The 20,843-nt window shown below is 43.0% G+C and overlaps 1 pseudogene; it reads left to right on the top strand.

The window, feature by feature from the left end:
• The first annotated feature begins 516 nt into the window (after nt 1–516).
• Nucleotides 517–17,976, top strand: LOC106599647 (proproteinase E-like; annotated as a pseudogene).
• The last annotated feature ends 2,867 nt before the right edge of the window (nt 17,977–20,843 follow it).

Here is a 20,843-nt window from a genome sequence, read left to right as displayed (position 1 = left end):
CTTGTATTTTGTGGGTGGTTGTTTTCCTGTATAACCTGTGTTGCCTTACGGAACTGTTTCGTCATTTTGTTTATTTTGTTTAAGTGTTTTCTTTAAATAAATTAAGAAGATGAGAACTTTACCTGCTGCGCCTTGGTCCAATCCTTACAACGTCCATGACAAGAGGCGACACCTTAGAGACTTCTGCCCTATGTACATTGAACACTGGCTATTCGACTGGCTTCTTGCACCCTTTTTACCAATGCGGAATTTAACTGTATAATTCCACTCTCAATTGACATTGGTATTGATAAAGCTACTGAGGCCCTCAATGACTTATCTTTAGTGTCACTGCAAGTGTATGTGCAGTAGTTGGTGAATGGTGATTTCTCTACAGTACCAGTAGTTTCTAATGCCACTCAGGAACCATAAAGTTGTACTGATGTTGTGGTAATTGAATTGTACCTCTTTGTGATGTCACAGTCGATTAGCAGCAATAGGGCGAGGGGGTGGGCTGCTGAGGAGTCTCTGATGAACATGTTACCGTTGGACTTGATTGCACCGAAGAAGGTACGTTACGGACTGGGGAACTGCTCCTCTCCCCTGGAACAAGACCGGAATGGGTAAATACACACACACACACACACACACACACACACACACACACACACACACACACACACACACACACACACACACACACACACACACACACACGCGCGCGCGCGCGCGCGCACCCACACACACACCACACACACACACACACACACACACACACACACACACACACACACACACACACACACGCACACACACACACGCACACACACACACACACACACAGAATACAGGGATGGTTAACCGTTAATCGGTTCCTTGCCGAAAATGCATTTGACCAGCCATGCTTATAATTCAATAGGTTAATTAGCTTTTCATTGCTTCAGACCTGGAGAGAGAGTTCCTGCTCGGAACTGCCGGCAAAGGTCCAAAGTGGAAACCAGCAACAGTGGTCACACAAACAGGCCATGTGTCCTACACATTTCACAGACCAGAGAACATCATCTGGAAGAGACACATGGATCAACTGTTGCCAGGAACCAACCTCAGAGATGACTCTTGTCAAGTGACAAACCAAGATCAGCTACTGGAGACCTACCATGTCTACGAGCCATCACCTGAACATCCACTGCACGACCTACAAATTCGGAAAGTGCTACAGACTCACCTGAACCAGGCAGAGTGCCTACTCAGGGTACTGTTTCACCCCAGTGTGGGCATACACCATCACCACTGAGACTCAGAGACAATGTGACTGTAGACTCACCTGTACAACGTCATTACCCTTCAAGAGAAAGATGACCCCCTGAAAGGTTGAATATTTAGTTCAGACTAACCTCTGACATTGGGGCAGAATACACCCCAGGGTTAAGTCTGGAAACTCAGACAGTCTACCGTCTTTCCCTAGTTCAGGAAAGGTTATTCTGGAAACGTCCTTTATTTACATTAAGAGAACAGTTTTTAAAAAGGAAAATAATATGCAAAACAGTGAATATTTACTTTTTCCTTATGAGATATCAAAAGTAAAGGGGGAGGAATATGTTGTGTATTGATATTCTAGTTTGTCCCTTTAGGGCACCTGTAGTACCCCCCTGCTTACGTATATTGGAATGCTTGGAATGTTTTGTCCTGTGAAACGCATTAAACAGTGCCCCCGTTAGTTTTTACTCCCGTCTCTGCAGCACTCCACCAATCAGGCCTTTATGGTACTCTTTGGCCTGAATGCCAAGCGACACATCTGGAGGAAACCTGATGCATGGTGGTGACAGCATCATGCTGTGGGGATGTTTTTCAGTGGCAGGGACTGGGAGACTAGTCAGGATCGAGGGGAAAATGAACGGAGCAAAGTACAGAAAGATCCTTGATGAAAACCTGATCCAGATCGGTCAGGACATCAGACTGGGGCGAATGTTCACCTTCCAATAGGACAACGACCCTAAGCACACAGCCAAGACAAAGCAGGAGTGACTTTGGGACAAGTCTGAACATCTCTGTAGAGACCTGAAAATAGCTGTGCAGCGACGCTCCCCGTCCAACCTGACAGAGTTTGAGAGGATCTGCAAAACTGGGAGAAAACTCCCCAAATACAGGTGTGCCAAGCTGGTAGCGTCATACCCAAGAAGACTCGAGGCTGTAATCGCTGCCAAAGGTGCTTCAACAAAGTACAGGGTCTGAATACTTATGTAAATGTGATTTTTCAGTGCCAAAAAAATGTAAGCTGTTTTTGCTTTGTCTTTATGGGGTATTGTGTGTAGATTGATGAGGATTTTTTTTAATTCCATTTTAGAACAAGGCTGTAACTTAACAAAATGTGGAAAAAGTCAAGGGGTCTGAATACTTTCCGAATGGACTGTATAACATGACTTTGTCGGATATTGACTCAAAAGTGCTGACAGTGACTCCTCTGCTTCACCACGCTCCCCACCGGGTCTGCGATGCAGCAGACACACCAAATGGCAGGTGTCACATCACCAGAAATCTTCAACTTCAACTGCACCACCGCCACACTTAACGCTAACCCAGAAATCACTCCTTTCAATAGTGCCATGTCTCGCACTTCCGTAGTGACAACACAAAATAATGAATGACACGTATATACACTGACACCTTCCGCCGTGGAGTGATAAGGTGCCACTCCACAATTATTACTGCTGTAAAGTGTTTTTTTTTTTTAGCAGGTTGACATTTATTGTCATGAGTCTTGACTCCCGCTTAAGTCAGCTGCAAAATTGGCTATGTAGTAAAAAAGTATGAAAAAAATTGTTTAAGGTTAGGCGTGGGCATTAGGATTAGCAGTGTGGTTTAGGGTTAGATTTCAATGCTGTTTTTAAGAGATCACTTACACTACCAGTCATTATCTCTGTGTGTATTAGTCTCAGGTTGTGGCATACCCCCTTACCCCCCCCCCCCCCCCCCCCCCCGGCCATGGCAAGTAAGACTGGGAATTACAGTATGAATAAGAGTACAGCGTAACGATAAACTTACATTGATTGCGTTGTTAATGAGTTATTACAAGTTGTTTACAATAAAAAGTATCATACTGTAAATAGACAAATTGTTGTAACATACGTTTTTGGAGACATACGTAGATACATACTGTATTTTTAAATAATTTCACAAATGTCCCAAGTCATGAACTAATTATACCACATATCTTGACCTACAAGTCCCTATATATGACCTGAATTGCTGATTAGGGACCTGCCTGTTTTTTGATTTGTAACTTATCCGATGAGAGCACATAATGCATACTTTTCATTCCTGGTTTATTAATATAGACTCACATGCACATGCACACACAATTATGCTACTGTTTAGACCCATGTATGGGTTTGCCATTTATTCTTAGGTTTCTCTGGAGTCGTTCTTCCCCACCTGAGGAGGTACGCTCATCGCTGATAACTGGGTCATGACGGCTGCACACTGCATTACGTGAATCCAGCATACAATATGCCATGCAAATGGCTGTATGATTCTATCAAATATAGCTAGTATCATAATAGGCATCCAATAAGTAATTAGGGCTGGGGTATGACAGAAACATTGAACACCTTTATATATAGGCTCTCCTGCTGCTCTATGAAACCCTGCCAAAAACTGTTCCCATAATGTTCCCTGAGAAGCTTTCTCTTACATACTCCTTAGCTATCACCAAACTAGGGCATAACAAACACTTGATACTCTTTCTGCCCTACCAGCATGTGGCACTGTAAGACCAAATGCTGCACTCGTCAGTAGAGTAAAATAAACATTCTCTTCACCTGTAGCCTAGTCTCCCCAGGCCTGTTTGTGCTGTATAGAGAACTAAGGCTGTTGGGAATTGGCTATACAGCACAAACAGATCTGGGCCAACCAGGTTACTTCACCAGTGTTTCTTCCCTCTGATCTGATCCAGGTTCCACACATACAGAGTGGTCGTGGCAGCGCGTGACATGAATACAGAGGAGGGTTATGAGGAGTCCATCATGGTGGACAAGCAAATCAAATTTATTTTTATATAGCCCTTCGTACATCAGCTGATATTCTCAAAGTGCTGTACAGAAACCCAGCCTAAAACCCCAAACAGCAAGCAAAGCATGTGAAAGAAGCACGGTGGCTAGGAAAAACTCCCTAGGAAAAACTCCCTAGAAAGGCCAAAAACCTAGGAAGAAACCTAGAGAGGAACCAGGCTATGAGGGGTGGCCAGTCCTCTTCTGGCTGTGCAGGGTGGATATTATAACAGAACATGGTCAAGATGTTAAAATGTTAAAATGTTCATAAATGACCAGCATGGTCAAATAATAATAATCATAGTAGTTGTCGAGGGTGCAACAAGCACGTCCGGGGGACAAGATGATCCTCCATCCTGACTGGAACGATAACTGTGTCTCACGTGGGTAAGGCCTTCTGCCCAGAAATATAGTACAAAACAGGTTCTAATAATGAGTCACTTTCAGAGACAAACAGCTGAATAAATAATGGAAGACGGTGTTGAAACGCACTGGGCCAGCGACAGAACATGATACTGTTATCATCTACCTTTGCTGTTTAAACATGGGCTGTAACATAACAGACAGAACTCATATTGTCAAAGTCAGTCATAAGATCCTCTTGCCCTGACAGTGTTGCCCTTTTCCTTTGGTGTTTGCTGTTTCCTATGACTTTCAGGAACGACATTGCCCTCCTGAAGCTGGTGAGGAGTGCTGTGATCAATGACAAGGTCCAGCTGGCCTGCCTTCCAGAGAGCGGTGCCATCCTTACCCACAACCAGCCCTGCTATTTCACCGGCTGGGGGCGCATCTACTGTAAGACACTCAATGCAGCCCATGTCAAATACTGTTTGTTTACTTTTACTGTTGTCTCACTTTATTAGGCATTATGAAGGCATCTAATGCCAAAATGTAGACATAACACATTATGATGGCAAACATATAGGGCTATATGATTATACAGTGTTGTTTGTTTCTCTCTCTCTCTCTCTCTCTCTCTCTCTCTCTCTCTCTCCTCTCTCTCTCTCACTCTCCCTCTCTCAGCTGGTGGTCCCGCAGCCAACCACCTGCAGCAGGCCCTGCTTCCTGTGGTGGAGCACAGTGTCTGTAGCCATAGTGACTGGTGGGGCAGCTCTGCAAAGACCACCATGATCTGCGCTGGCGGAGAGAGCAAGTCCGCCTGTCATGTGAGTAGTGGTCACCAAACTGGATGAATGCATTCTAGTTTTAAGTTTTATTAGTCGTATGCACAGGATACACATGGTATACACCGAAATGCTTACTTGCATGTCCCATCTCGACAATGCAACAACAATAAGACATAATAAAATATAAGAATATGAACATAAAGTAAATGGCTCAGCAGAATAAGCATTTATTAAGCAGGAAGGTCCAATTTATAATCCAATATTTACATGTGTTTTGGGGAAGGGGAGATTGGGGGGCAAGTGTTCAAATTGTACAGTTTTTAGCAATAATAATACTATTCTGGTAGCAGCAGTTGTGATGTGTGTCGTAGTATGAATGTACAGTATGTGTGTGTGTGGATGAGTGCATGTCTGTGTGGGTGTGTGCGTGAGTGAACGCAGGTATGTACAGTGCATGTTTGTCGTGTTTTGTGTATGTACTACCGTCAGACATTTTTTTATTATTTCCAATGTGGCTAGTTGCTTTTTTCCCCATCTCCTCCACCCTGGTCTTCTTGTGTCTCCCCAGGGTGATTCAGGTGGGCCACTGAACTGTCAGGGCAGACGGTAGGTGGTATGTCCAGGGTGTCACCAGCTTTGCGAATGGTAAAGGCTGCAACATCCCCCAGAAACCTACTGTCTTCACCCGTGTTGCCTCCTTCATCCTCTGGATCAGTCAGGTGAGTTATGACGTAATTTATGAGGCCCCAGGCCGAGGCTGTCTAGCTGCTGAGTAATATCACATAGTTAAAATAATGGCACCCGAGACCTAGTAGGGATTAACTGACTGAACTGTGGTGCAGCAGAACTGTTGCAACAGCACATGGATTGCAAAAGAGTTGGTGTAAAAAAAGCCAAGTGGCAGTGCATAGGAATTTCCGGATGACTGACATGCCAAAAGTAAACTGCCTGTTACTCAGGCCCAGAAGCTAGGATATGCATATAATTGATAGAATTGGATAGAAAACACTCTGAAGTTTCTAAAACCTGTTAAAATAATGTCTGTGAGTATAACAGAACTGACATGGCAGGCGAAAACCCGAGGAAACTCCATTCCAAATTTTTTTTTGAGGTCACAGACCTTTTCAATGCTAGCCAATGGGATATACAAACAAATAGGAACCAGATTGCAGTTCCTATGGCTTCCACTAGATGTCAACAGTCTTTAGAAAGTGTTTCAGGCTTGTTTCTTGAAAAACAAACAAGTAGTTGTAGTTTATCCAAGGTGTTCTCATCAGGACAGGGAGACTTTTGGTGAGCTCTTTGTTATTTTCCTTTTCTATTGAACACCGTTCTTTCTGTCTGAAATATTATCGTTTATTTACATATTAGAGTACCTGAGGATTGATTAGAAACATTGATTGACTTGTTTGGACGAAGTTTACCGGTAGCTTTTTGGATTCCTTTGTATGCATGTTGAAGGAGTGGATTACTGAAATCAATGGCACAAACTAAACTGACTTTTTGGATATAAAGAAGGACTTTATCGAACAAAACGAACATTCGTTGGGTAGCTGGGACCCTTGGGATTGCAAACAGAGGAAGATCTTCAAAGGTAAGTGATTTATTTTATCGCTACTTGTGATTTTTGTTAAGCCCGTGCTGGTTGGAAAAGTATTTTGATGTAGGGGCGCTGTCCTCAGATAATTGCATTGTATGCTTTCGCCGTAAAGCCTTTTTGAAATCTGACAACGCGGTTGGATTAACAAGAAGTTAAGCTTTTAAATGATGTAAGACACGTGTATGTTCATAAATGTTTAATATTACAATTTTGTAGTTTGAATTTGGCGCACTCCAGCTTCACCAGATGTTGTCGATTTTGATCCCGCTAGCGGGATCCGATCCCTAAGAGTTTTTAACTTTAAGGTCAATTGTCTTTTGCTTGCAGACAATGGCTCAAAACTGAAGAAAAACCCTATACCCTACATATAATGACCTAGAGTACTAGATGATTAAATGCATTATAATAAAATGTGGTCATTACTGTTCATCTGTTTCTATATCTTGGACAAAATATATCCTCATACTGTTATGTGAGAGAATTAAAAATGTTTTAATGGTAACAATATACAATACAATAATACATTTATTTATTTATTTAACAAAGTGATAACATCACTGAACTCAATCGGTCTTAGTCATTAGTGTTTGATTCATGTTAGATCCAGCAGCATAGTCAGAATTCTTTAAAGCTTCAGCCTAATAACCCTCACAGTAACCTTGACAGATGCCAGAGGTCATGGATAGGGCTGTTGCGGTGACTGTGTTACACCCACACTGGCGCTCATGAGTCCTGAAGGCAGTCAAATTAGGCTTCTCCAAGCTCTGATGCTGCTGCTGGTCATTAGTAGTCTACCAAACTTGTTAACTGCCTGGCACTCAGCACTCGATTGTCCCTCTGATCACTCTGACATCAATGTAAATGTAATCAAAAATCTAATCACTTCATGAGAGCCCATGAGCTCATGTTGCACAACATTTCTATAGGCTATTAAATTGTGTGAGAAAACAGAGTGATGGCCTTTACTAAAAGAGGATCCCATCAGCTTTCTATAGACTAGGCCTACTATATTTATTTCTCAACTTTCCTAATATTAAGCACATTGTTTATCTTAACAATAGGAGTATAGCCTACCTGGCTGGCATGAAAATCAACCACAGGAAAAGCGTCCTCAATTCGCTATTTAAGTGCATAGATGACATATATTTTTTCCCCTGACACTGTTTTTCGAGACAGGTGCGTGATAATGGTCCATTCTAAATCAAAACGAATTTCACACATACATTATTTAGTATATGTAAAGACAAGATTAAATCAAGAATAGCCTATCACTTGTGAACTATATATTATCACTTGTAAATTATGCCCAGCATAGGAAACTCCCTTTTTTTGCATCTTTTTCGAAATATAGTCGCACACCTCGTGTAGCGTCTCCCATAGGCCTATATGTGTGGATAAGGTTTGTAATCACAACTAAAGTGGCCAAATAACTTCTTAAAATGAAGCACATTAATCCGCTTTACAAGGGGTGTAGAGTCTAACTGGCATACATAAGCAACGCATGAGTTTCAAGTTTGGGGAAAATCATTTTCACCATAAAAATGTACCTTTATAATAAAAACATGAGATTTATAATTGCATTTGCGGTCACTTTTGATAATGGTGTTTTCCGCTAATGGAACATTCTCTTATAGCCTACTACCATGTGCACATTGCTGCTCTTGTAATGGGAAGAAATAGCCTAACAGTTTATCAACATTTTAAGCTAAACTTTCTGATCTGTTGCGTCAGCCACATTGCTGCTAGTGGTTGTATTAATATGGGATCTATTGCATCCCACAAATCAAATCAAATGTTATTTGTCACATACACATTGTTAGCAGATGTTAATGTGAGTGTAGCGAAATGCTTGTGCTTCTGGTTCCGACAGCGCAGCAATATCTAACAGTAATATCTAAACAAGTAATCTAACAATTCCCCAACAACTACCTAACACACACAAATCAAAGGGGTGAATGAGAATATGTACATGTAAGTATGGATGAGCGATGGCGAAGGTGCAATAGATGATATATAATACAGTATATACTTGTGATATGAGTAATGTAAGATATGTAAACATTATTAAAGTGGCATTATCCAAATGGCATGACCTGGTACTCATAATGTCCACTGGCTGTGTTGAAGGCTGTCTTCCACTCATCCACCTCGCGTATCCGAACCAGGTGGTAGGCATTCTGAAGGTCAAACTTGGAAAACATGGTAGCCCCCTGGAGAGGTTCAAACGCCAAGGAGAGGAGAGATAGGGGGTAACGATTTTTGACAGTGATATCGTTAAGTCCCCGGTAGTCAATGCACGGGCACAGGGTCTTGTCCTTCTTCTCCACAAAGAAAAACCCTGCGCCGGCAGGAGATGCAGAAGGACGGCCAGCCCCAGTGGCCGGAGACTCCTGTATGTACTCCTCCATAGCTTTGGTCTCTGGTCCGGACAGAGAATACAACCAACCCCGAGGTGATGTAGTGCCTGGGAGAAGGTCAATTGCACAATCATAAGGACGGTGCGGCGGAAGGGAAGTAGCACGTGCCTTACTGAACAATTCCAGGAGGTCATGGTACTCAGTAGGAATAGCATAGACATCCACAGTCTAGCTAACATCCTGAGGAGCACGACTTGGGGAAGGCTGTGCTGCTTGAAGGCAATGGAATGGCAAAAAGGACTCCAACCCAGGATGGAGCTTGTGGTCCAGTCAATCACAGGATTGTGTTTTGTAACCAGGAAAATCCCAACACAACTGGAACATGGGGAGATGCAATGAGGAGGAACAGTATGGTCTCACTGTGCTTACCAGAAACCCGTAATTGAACGGGCACAGTACAATGGGTGACTTCCCCTATAGAGCGGCCATCCAGTGCCGTAGCATCCATGGGCACAGAGAGGGGCTGAGTAGGAATACCAAGCTCCGAAGCTATCATAAGACATTCATCAGCCCCAGAGTCCATGAGCACTCGGAGAGACTTAGATTGGTCTCCCCAAAGCATAAGAGCAAAAAGCGGTGTGCGGGTGATGGGAATCAGGGAACTCCCAGTACTGGTACCCACTAGAGACAAGGGTTTCCTAATAGGGCAGGTAGCTATAAAATGTCCTTCCCACTCCACTGTACAGACAACAGTTATTATTCATCCTCTGTGAGTGCTCCCAAACTGATAGTCTAGTTCTACCCAACTGCATAGGCGCAGGAGTATCCAACTCATGCGTCATAGACTCATGAGAGAGCTCGGGTGACTTCGACTCCTCTCGTAAAAGCTGCCTTCAGAAACTTCCGGATTCCATAGAAGGTGAAAGCGGCATATCGGGTGCACGAGTGTGCCCAAGACCAAACCTCCTCTCACTCTTGCGTTCCCTTAGGTGTCCATCAATTTTAATGGTTAAGGAGATAAGAGTCAAGGTCCACCGGCAGTTCCCGAGCAGCTAGCTCATCCTTTACCTCCTCACATAATCCGTGTAGAAAAGTATCGAAAAGAGACTCCGGATTCCAGGCACTCTCGGCAGCCAACGTGCGAAAGTCCACCGCGTAGTCTGTCACACTACGGAGTTTTGACATAAGTCAAGCAGTTTGCTGGCCGCCTTTCTCCCAGATACCTGAGACTCAAAAACTTTTCTCACCTCTGCCATGAATTCCTCCAAATGACCGCAAATGGTAGATTGTTGTTCCCAAACTGTCGTAGCCCAGGAGAGCGCCCTTCCCAACATTAGCGTAATTATATACGCTATCTTCGATCGGTCTGAAGAAAATGAAGATGGCTGTAGCTGAAAAATAAGCGAGCACTGAGAAAGAAAACCCTGGCAGGTGCCAGGATTCCCCGAATATCTCTCTGGAGGAGGTAAGCGGGGTTCACGGGGAGTCGGGATAGGCTGTACAAACTCACCACAGATGGGGAAAAAATTACTGGTTGATTTGAGGTTTTTCAGAGGTGGCAGACAGTCTCTGAGCTAACTCCCTGATTTGATCCATAATAGCCTTCAACCCATGGTCGTGGCGTTCCGTCAAGGAACTGAGCCCTTCCAAAAGGCCCTGTAGCAACTCCTGATGTCTCCCAATGGTGGCTCCCTGCAGGGAGACAGCTTGGTGGAGCTGGTCCAAGTCTGCTGGGTCTGTCATGGCCAGTTCGTATTCTCAAGGCACAAGGCGAGACCCAAATGCAGACACAGGAGGCAGATGGTTGGAGTCTTACAATGTTTATAATCCAAAGGGGTAGGCAAGAGAATGGTCGTGGACAGGCAAAAAGGTCAAAACCAGATCAGAGTCCAGGAGGTACAGAGTGGCAGACAGGCTCGTAGTCAAGGCAGGCAGAATGGTCAGGCAGGTGGGTACAAACTCCAGAAACAGGCAAGGGTCAAAACCGGGAGGACTAGAAAAAGGAGAATGCAAAAAGCAGGAGAAGGGGAAAAACGTTGGTTGACTTGGAAATATACAAGATGAACTGGCACAGAGAGATACCCCCTGTGATACTGTCACGCTCTGATCTGTTTCACCTGTCCTTGTGATTGTCTCCACCCCCCCAGGTGTCTCTTATTTACCCCAGTGTATTTATCCCTGTGTTTCCTGTGGCAGATCCTGAGTGGAAAGCCGTACCCTCTGCCCAATGTGGTAGCGGGGAGCTGGGGTCCGGCGATGGGCCGCTTGTCGAAGAAACCATCCAGATGGGATAGGACAGTCTGCAGTGTGATGGTGATTGTGTCGTCTGTGGACCTGTTGGGGAGGTATGCAAACTGAAGTGGGTCTAGGGTGGCCGGTAAGAAGGAGGTGATATGATCCTTGACTAGTCTCTGAAAGCACTTCATGATAACAGAAGTGAGTGCTACGGGGCGATAGTCATTTAGTTAGTTATCTTTGCCTTCTTGGGTACAGGAACAATGGTAGCCATCTTGAAGCATGTGGGGACAACAGACTGGGATAGGGAGCGATTGAATATGTCCATAAACACACCAGCCATCTGGTCTGCGCATGCTTTGAGGACACGGCAGAGATGCCGTCTGGGCCAGCAGCCCTGCGAGGGTTAACTGTCCCACACTATGTTTGGAATATTTATTTCTTGAACAGAATAGAATCGGTCGACTTTTGTACTATGGGGGATAGTAGATTGACATAGGCTTGTGCTTTTGCTGTTTGTTAGGCCCACTCATCTTGTTGGCTGACGAAAAGTAAATGTGGACATTTCTTCCAATATCTTCAATATGCACCTCAGCATTGGATAAGGACGATTGCGATTGAGTCCCTGATGTGTCTGTCTTCACTTGTAGCCTGTGTGAAAGACCCAATCACCTGGTGTAGAGCCATGTGAGTGAGATTGCACAGCACTCAGAGAGAAGGGCAACAACGACCCAAGGCCGCAAAAGGCATGGATTGTTTTAGGGTGCATTACGGCCACAAAGGGGATGCCGCCGTGAAATTCAAGGCATTACATTTTGAATGAGAGACTAATGAAGTGTGTACAGCCTGCGCAAAAAACAAAGCAGAGTTCATGCCTTCAAGCGACTTTTTTCAAATCATCGTTAGTTGCATCATGCAGCCTTAGAATGTACTACAAATCAAAACATATAGCCCAATGTTTGTAGAACAACTAAAGTAACTCTAAATTAAGTGTATAGGAGTAAATTTTTCTTTGTTAACTGCTCAACACAGAATAGCTGCATGTGCACACTCCCTCAAATCGTTTGGAGAAAATATTTATATTTTATTCATCTTTGTTCAATTGTATTCTTCATATTATAAAATAATTCCACAGAATTCTAAGCAAATCTTGTCTGCTAAAGGAACTAGTGTAGCCCACAGCCATTTGGCATAGCCACATCAGGACCTAACATAAGGACAACTCAGAGTATGCTGTTCTGTTCTTCTGAAATAGACTACATTTTCTTCATATCATGTTTCTTTAGACCTGTTTAAAATAAATAATGGATTTATTGTGATGGTGTAGGCTACATTACATGGATAGCCTACAAGCCACTGTGTGGATGCCAGGAGATGCTGAATGTGTTTATGTTAATTACCGGTCAATTACTGTGAGACCGACAGTTATTTGCCTGACAATCACCGGCTGACAAAATGTTGTGAGCCACAGCCCTAGTCATGGGTCAACCGCAAAGGTCAGAGGTTATGGGTCAGAGGGGTTCCAGGTGAAGTAGTTCATGTCCTGGAGCTGAAGGCAGGGTTGTACTTGGAGCCCTTGGAGTAGCCCAGGTCCTTCATCAGCATGGGGTGTTCCAGAGGTGCAGGGGAACAGATGGCAGTTCCTCAGACTGGGCTTCACGTTACCATACGCCTTGTAGAGCTCTACTAACTTGGGAGCCCTGGCCAGGTACACTACACACTAAGCCAGGATAACCTGAGGGAGCGAGAGAAGGAGCGAAGGAAGAAAACAAGTTAGTAGAGAGGGGAGTAGAGAGAGAATTAACTTTATTAGTGTTGTGATATGGCACAATATTAAAAGGAATACCAGATAAAAGGGTAGGAAAATAAAGAGTTCCTAAGGTAAAATCTAACCTCTCTCTTTATTGTATCCACAACATAATTAAGAGTTGATATCTAACAGAGGCAGATGTAAGGACAACTCTTGGTTTCCCTTGGTGACATGTTCTGACTGCTCTCGCACCTCACACTATGGCATCCTGATGAAGTGGCAGGTCTGGGAGAGCTACAGCCTGAGGAAGGGCAGAGCGATCTGCCATACCTGAACTAAAGGGACAAGACGTCCAGTCAGAACATTCCATAACCTGGTCTAGAACTCTTTGAGTAGTATAGTTGAATCCTGACAGGCACAGAACAACTGTCTGTATGAGCTGGAGACACACACATAAAAACTTAGACGAGGTGCAGACCAAAGGAAAATAAGAAAGTAGGTTACTCTGACTCAGCACAGCATACAGCTGCCACAGGCCAAAGTAAGTGTTCCCTGGGATGATCCCTGGGATGATGGTAAAGGATAACTACGGTAGTTCTTTACCAACTTGGCTTGTGTCGGCGAAAGTGAGACGTTCTCCATTTCCCCTTGCCTTTTTAAAAGCACATCCTCATTTTATACTTTTACATTAATGTGGTTGCTACCATGATTACGGATAATCCTGAATGATGAGTGAATAATGATGAGTGAGAAAGTTACAGACACACAAATATCATACCCCCAAGACATGCTAACTTCTCACCATTACATTACATTAACATTAGCATTTTTTCAAAGTATTATATTTATGCCTCTGTAACTTTCTCACTCATCATTATTCACGATTCATTCAGTACTATCCGTAATCATGGCAGCATCCACATGAATGTAGAAGTGTTTAGAAACATATTCTATTCTTAATAAAAGTGACTCCAAAATGACACAATACATTATTTACCATTTATTTCTATTGGGCACAAAATAATCTGAAACAACCAAAACAAACAGCAAATGCATCCAACAAATTTGTAGTTACAAGCTTGATGTAGTCATTGCGTGCTACGAATGAAAATGGGACCAAATACTTAACTTTTGACTACTTTAATACACATGTAAGTTAATTTGTCCCAATACTTTTGGTCTCATAAAATGGTGGGAATATGTACAAAAAGTGCAGTAATTTCTACATGGTTCACCCAATATGGATAAAAATACCCTCAAATTAAAGCTAACAGTCTGCACTTTAACAACATCGTCATTGTATCATTTCAAATCCAAAGTGCTGGAGTACAGAGCCAAAAAAAAAAAAAAAAATGTCCCTGTCCCAATACTTTTGGAGCTCATTGTATATACACTTACGTCAAGGGGTCTTACAATTCAAAATCAAATAGCAAAATTATTCTATGGAGAGATCATTCTATATCTTTGGACAGATCATTGTCAAGGTGGCATGTCATCACCATTTGTTTGTGACACTAAACCCCCTAGGCCAATTCCCGACGGCATCACACCCATATCCATTTCATTAGTCAAGCTGAGGGGAAATTTCATCACCCCTGGTAAAGCCCTATAGAGAAGCAGGGTACAGTAAATCTCTGCCCTGCCCCTGACTGACCAACAGCTGAATCTCATGAAAGGGCCAGTGGAAGGGATGTTAATGTCTTTTAGTCTTATGTTTCTCCCTGGCCTAGTGGACCTTGGTTCAAATAGTATTAATTTTCTTTGAAAGCAGCGCATTATTTGAGTTTTCCTGGCGCAATGGAGCCGATGGAATAGTTCTACAAATACAAACTCTCCAGACAGTCAAAGTATCTGAAAGAAAACAATTACTGTTTGAACCCAGGTTTGTTCCCTATGTGATCTATGTGAGGGGTGTGTGTGTTGCACAAGCTGTCCTTAATGTTTTCCATCATCCCCCTTCAATCCACACCCATACTTCATCCATCTGAAATACAGAGATAGCCTGTACTCATTGTGACATGAGGCCTAAATTGTCCAGAGCTTCACTGGCGGCTTTCCAAGGCAAAGAGCGATAAACAGAGGTTACTGGCTAACTGTAGAGGGCTTAGAAACAAATGCAGGTTGGTGTTTATTGAGATGAATCTTGTCCTGGAGGCAGAGCGATTTCTACTAGATCTGCCAGCGGCAAAGTCAAAATTTGAGTAATATTGGCAAAAATTTCTGAAAACAAAAATTCACTTTTTAGTCTTAATTTAAGGTTAGGGTTAGGCATAAGGTTAGCATTGCGGTTAAGGTTTAAAATCAGATTGTATGACTTTGTTGCTATGTCAGCTAATGACTACCCTGCAGAGCTGCCTTCAGTACCTGAGTCATCCCAATAAATGCCAAACTGTGAAACAAATCCAGACAAAAGCTTGGTTGACCAAAGTCGCTTGTTTTTAGTTTCATATTAAAAAAAATAGCTTAATTAAAATATCCTTCACACTAACAACACTTAATAAAGCAGTGTCCGATTGTGTTCACATAAGAGAATAGTGATCTACGTAGGTCTACAAGCAATGACATGAATGAATTTCAGCCATGTTTTGGTCATGACAAAACATGAAATACACTACATTTACCATTAAGGCTATAGCTGGTAAAAACATCCATCCTGCATTGTCTTGAAAGTTTTGAGATAAAAGTCATGCTGCTGCAGAGCTAGGTCTAGGTTATATTTGTGTTCCTGTTGCAAAGCTAAGATATTTAAATACTTTCTGGGGCGCCTTCCGAGGAAAGTCTAGCTCTTTTAACTCCATAGGCTAACTTAAGATCTGGATTCTTTTGAGGACCTCAGTCAGTACCCCAGCACCCCCAGCCTAGTGAACCCACCGTTGTGGTGACGTTCTAGCCTAGACTTTGATCTGTTTTTCCTGCCTTATCAAAATTTTATGGTGTGACAATGACCATATAAGTTGGCAAGACAACACAAAACAGGTCTGGAACCAGGCTAGCAGGTTTGGGGTCTATTTCAATTCCAGTTTCAATTCCAGTTAGTTCAGAAAGTACCATTCTTCCACTAGAAATTCCATAATTTGGTGTTTTGCTGATTCTGGTGGAAAACGCTGTCTCAGTTGCCGCTCCAGAATCTCCCATAAGTGTTCAATTGGGTTGAGATCTGGTGACTGAGACACATGCACACACAGACACACACACGCACACACACCCTTTAAACCCCCTATGTGCCTTTGAGACCTCTCTTTCAAAGCCACTGAGATCTCTTCTTATAGCCATGGTCGACAAAATGATAGGCAATTGGGCATTGTTATACTGTATATGAGCCTAAGCATGATGGGATGTTAATTGCTTAATTAACTCAGGACCACACCTGTGTGGAAGCACCTGCTTTCAAAATACTTTGTATCTCTCATTTACTCAAGTGTTTCCTTTATTTAGTCAGTTACCTGTACTTCCTGAATTCACTGGAATTTCAATGGAATTGACCCCTGCCCTGCAGGCAAGTGAGGGTCTATCCCCTGCTTCCAGTCGGCCCCATGCCGTGACAAAATCCCATTATGAGACGGCCGTCCTCTAATCTGGACCAACGCTGTCTCATTTGTCACTCAGGGTGTCCCTCTCTCCCCTCTGTCCAAGATGGATGAGTCCAACGCCTTTCCAACCCTCCATATCCAAGCCCAAATCATGAGGCATTAGTGTGTTGACACAGCTATTTTGGATAGGGCTTTGTCCTCCTGGAGGCATTTTGTAATATCCGCCAGGCCATGGAGGATGATGGATGTCAGGGGCTCTGATAATAAACTCCCATGCCAGCTGGAAAACACTTGTCATGGTGCATGGCAGACAGGGCCATCCCTCTGTCTCTGGTGGTGGGTTGGCAGCAGCAGCAGTCATCAGGATTCCCTCCAAAACTCAATGATCCTTTCTTGTTGTATGGCTTGTTTGTAGTGTTGGATTGACTTACTAGTGAAATCATGACAGGGCACTGAGAAATAAAATACTAGGAATATTGAGAACAGACACTGGGAATGGTCATCTGACCCCATATCCATCCTCAACTGAGGTTGACAGAAAAAGTAAAGCTGAGAACCAGAGCTTAAAAGGATCAAGTCCCCTCACGTTCCCTTTTCAGACACTAATGCATATAATATAAGTGTAATGGCGGGTACCATATACTATAGTCTATGACCACTAGCGATGGGGGGAAAAATCGATACAGTTACATATCACAATATTATTTTGGCTGATATTGTATCAATAGTTTGACTCCAAGTATCAATTTGTAAAAAAATATTTTATATACAGTACCAGTCAAAGGTTTGGACACAGCTATTCATTCAAGGGTTTTTCTTTATTTTCACTATTTTCTACATTGTAGAATAATAGTGAAGACATCAAAATTATGAAATAACACATATGGAATCATGTAGTAACCAAAAAAGTGTTAAACAAATCAAAACATATGTTATATTTGAGATTCTTCAAAGTCGCCATCCTTTGCCTTGATGACAGCTTTGCACATTGCAAAATGTTTTCAGCACTTTTATTCCGTGACTGATCAAAACAAATTTTCTCTTACGCTCTCGTCTCTCTGCAGCAGACATATAGTGAGCAATATGTTTGGAACATCAAATCGCAATAAAATCGCAGTATCGAAACGCAATACATACTGTATAGAATTGTGAGAATCGCAATACATATCACATCGGCACCTAAGTATCATAATCATTTTGTCTTGTGAGATCCCTGGCAATTCCCAGCCCTAATGACCACGCCAAAGAATCGACTCATTTCCTAAGTGTCTGACAAAGATATTCTGGTTATTCATTGATTCCAGGAAGATGACAGTGACAACAATCAGCCCCAGCTTCTAAAGCACCAATGAAGGGCAGTTGGCACCATAGCGCCTAACAGGCTGACACCACTTTGACATCACTGATACAGTCACTGTGTGAGGACTTTAACCTAATTAGCGCCAGCCGCTTGGCCTGGCCTGATTCAGCTAATGCAGGGCATATTGAAAGAGTATACTGTACGTGCTAGAACGCACTGTGTTCCTTGGCTGGATCGGACTGCATCTCTTAGAATCAGAGCGAAGGGAAAGTTACTTCTATGGACACAACAGCACATTCACCATACCACCAGAGACCTCTGAAACACAACTAAACTATTCACAGGTTTATTCTGCTATCCATTCCCATGGGCTGAGAGACAGACCGCTTGGGTCGTTCTTTCTGGGCAGCTGCTGTGAAGCCAACCAGACAGGATGTCGCCACATTATTTGACAACATCATGACAGCATCATTTGTCATCTAAATGTCTGTGTCATTCCAGTGAGGAGCAGTGCAGTGCAGTACAGTACAACCTAAAAAGTCCATGTCCACTGACTGCAGATGAATCAATGGAATATAATGTATTCTAATGTTACGCTTGAACCATTGAGGAGCATCAAGATCATCAGTGTGCTGGAATTTCAATTTAGTGTACAGTTGTTTTCCATGCACCTGGATAGTACAATAGCTATGCGACTCGTTATACTTTTTTTCTATTGAACCATTGGACTCACCTGCTTTGCGTAGACATAGAGGATGTGGGACCTCTGAAGGCCCTCCTTCACATGCTCCTCCTAAGGCATGATGTCCCGAGGAGGGGCGCTGCCGGGTGCTGATTGGCCAGGACGGGCCGCACCCACCCGGGCCTGGATGGCTAACTGGAGCCTGTTGAGCCCCGCCCGGGCGTCGCTGTCACACAGGAGGGCTATGGTGTCCAGAGCCTTCTTCTCAATATAGACCCTTGGTTTACAAAACATGAAAACAGTCACACATTCAATTATAGTCCCCAAATCCAGAACAAATTCAAGAAAGCGTACAGTATTATATATAGCCATTATTGCATGGAACTCCCTTTCATCTCATATTGCTGAAATGAACAGCAGGCCTGGTTTAAAAAAACAGATAAAGCAACATCACAGCACAACGCCTCTCCCCTATTTGACCTAGATACAGTACCTTTACAGGGGCACTTAAGGATTTTGGCAATGATGCCCTTTATCTACATCTCCATAGTCAGATGAACTCGTGGTAACTGCTAGCATGCTAGGAGATACTTACTGTATTGACTTCCAGTCATTACTCTAATGGTAGTTACTATTGGCTCGTGAAACTACCTCTAATTTCCTTCATACTGGACACAGAGACATAGACATGTTATTCACATGTTCATCTGACTCTGGGGAAGTAGATAAAGGGAAAATTAGTTGGCAAAATCCCAAAGTATCCCGTTAAAGGCAAATTAGTCAACTATGCACATTTCAAAGCCATTTAAGGTATTCTCTGTCATCCAAAGGTATTCTCCGCAATCTCAAATAAACCCGTCTCTAACACAAGTACACAACAAAGATTTGTTCCACTTGGCCACTTAAGGTGACAAATACAATTTCAACCCCATTGCCAACAACAACTTTATGGAGTCAGCAGGAGTCAGATTTCCACTTGACATCGATACAGGGGAGCATCTTTAATAGGCCTGGGTGATAATGTCATTGTCAAAGCTGGAGAGAAGTTAGCCTTGAACTGATTGTTCTTCTTGCCTGTGTGTCAGGTGAGACGACAGACATACAGGACAGTGTTGAGTCGACAGTGTTGAGTCGACGGTGACACCATGAGAATCAGCTCCAAGTGAGTCAGGAGATGTCAACTTCTCTTGTCACCAATACCGACCCCTTTAATACTGACCCCTCATGAACTCACACTTAACCCACCATGCCAGGGACTTGCCATTTGAAAAACGCATAATTTTTGAAGAGAACGTCAGAGTATTTATTCACTTACCTCCAGGAATAAGAGCTCAGATAGCAACATCTATCCATCTCTTTTGGTAACTATCAGAGTCTACTTGTGCAATCATCTTTCATGTTGATGTATGCAGTTCTTCTATTTAATTTATTATAATTTAAGGTATCAGTTTTCTGATTCTGATTTATGTGCCTAAATAAAACAATCCAGCTACACTGAGTGTACAAAGCATTAGGGACACCTGCTCTTTCCATGACCAGGTATACTGACCAGTTAAATCCAAGCTATGATCCCTTATTGATGTCACTTGTTAAATCCACTTCAATCCGTGTAGATTAACGGGAGGAGACAGGTTAAAGAAGGATTATTAAGCCTTGAGACAAATGAGACATGGATGGTGTATGTGTGCCACTCAGAGGGTGATTGGGCAAGACAAAAGATTCAAGTGCCTTTGAATGGGGTATGGTAATAGGTGCCAGGTGCACTGATTTGAGTGTGTGTGGGTTTTTAACACTCAACGGTTTCCCGTGTCTATCAAGAATGGTCCACCACCCAAAGGACATCCAGCCAACTTGACACAACTGTGGGAAGCATTGGAGTCAACATTGGCAAGCATCCCTGTGGAACGCCTTCAACACCTTGTAGAGTCCATACCCTGACGAATTGAGGCTGTTCTGAGGGAAAAAGGGGGTGCAACTCAATATCAGGAAGCCATTCCTAATGTTTTGTACACTCATTGTATATGAGGTTAGATAAATAACCTATACTGTTTACATTCAGTCCACTTGACATCTGAACTGCATTCCATTGCTTTGTGACCCTAACAGCTCATTACATGTCCTACCATCCTTTTAATTATATTAATGACTTTTAGAAAAGGAGGGCCGATCAAATGAAAAGGGGTCAGGGGGGTAATAAGGGAAGGGAACGTACTGTACAAAAGGAACATGTACATAGG

This window comes from Salmo salar, chromosome 03 (genome assembly GCF_965601325.2).
Source record: "Salmo salar chromosome 03, fSalSal1, whole genome shotgun sequence".
Classification (NCBI taxonomy): domain Eukaryota; kingdom Metazoa; phylum Chordata; class Actinopteri; order Salmoniformes; family Salmonidae; genus Salmo; species Salmo salar.
The sequence above is the reverse complement of the archived record's forward strand: the minus strand, read 5'-3'. Positions and strand labels throughout refer to the sequence as shown.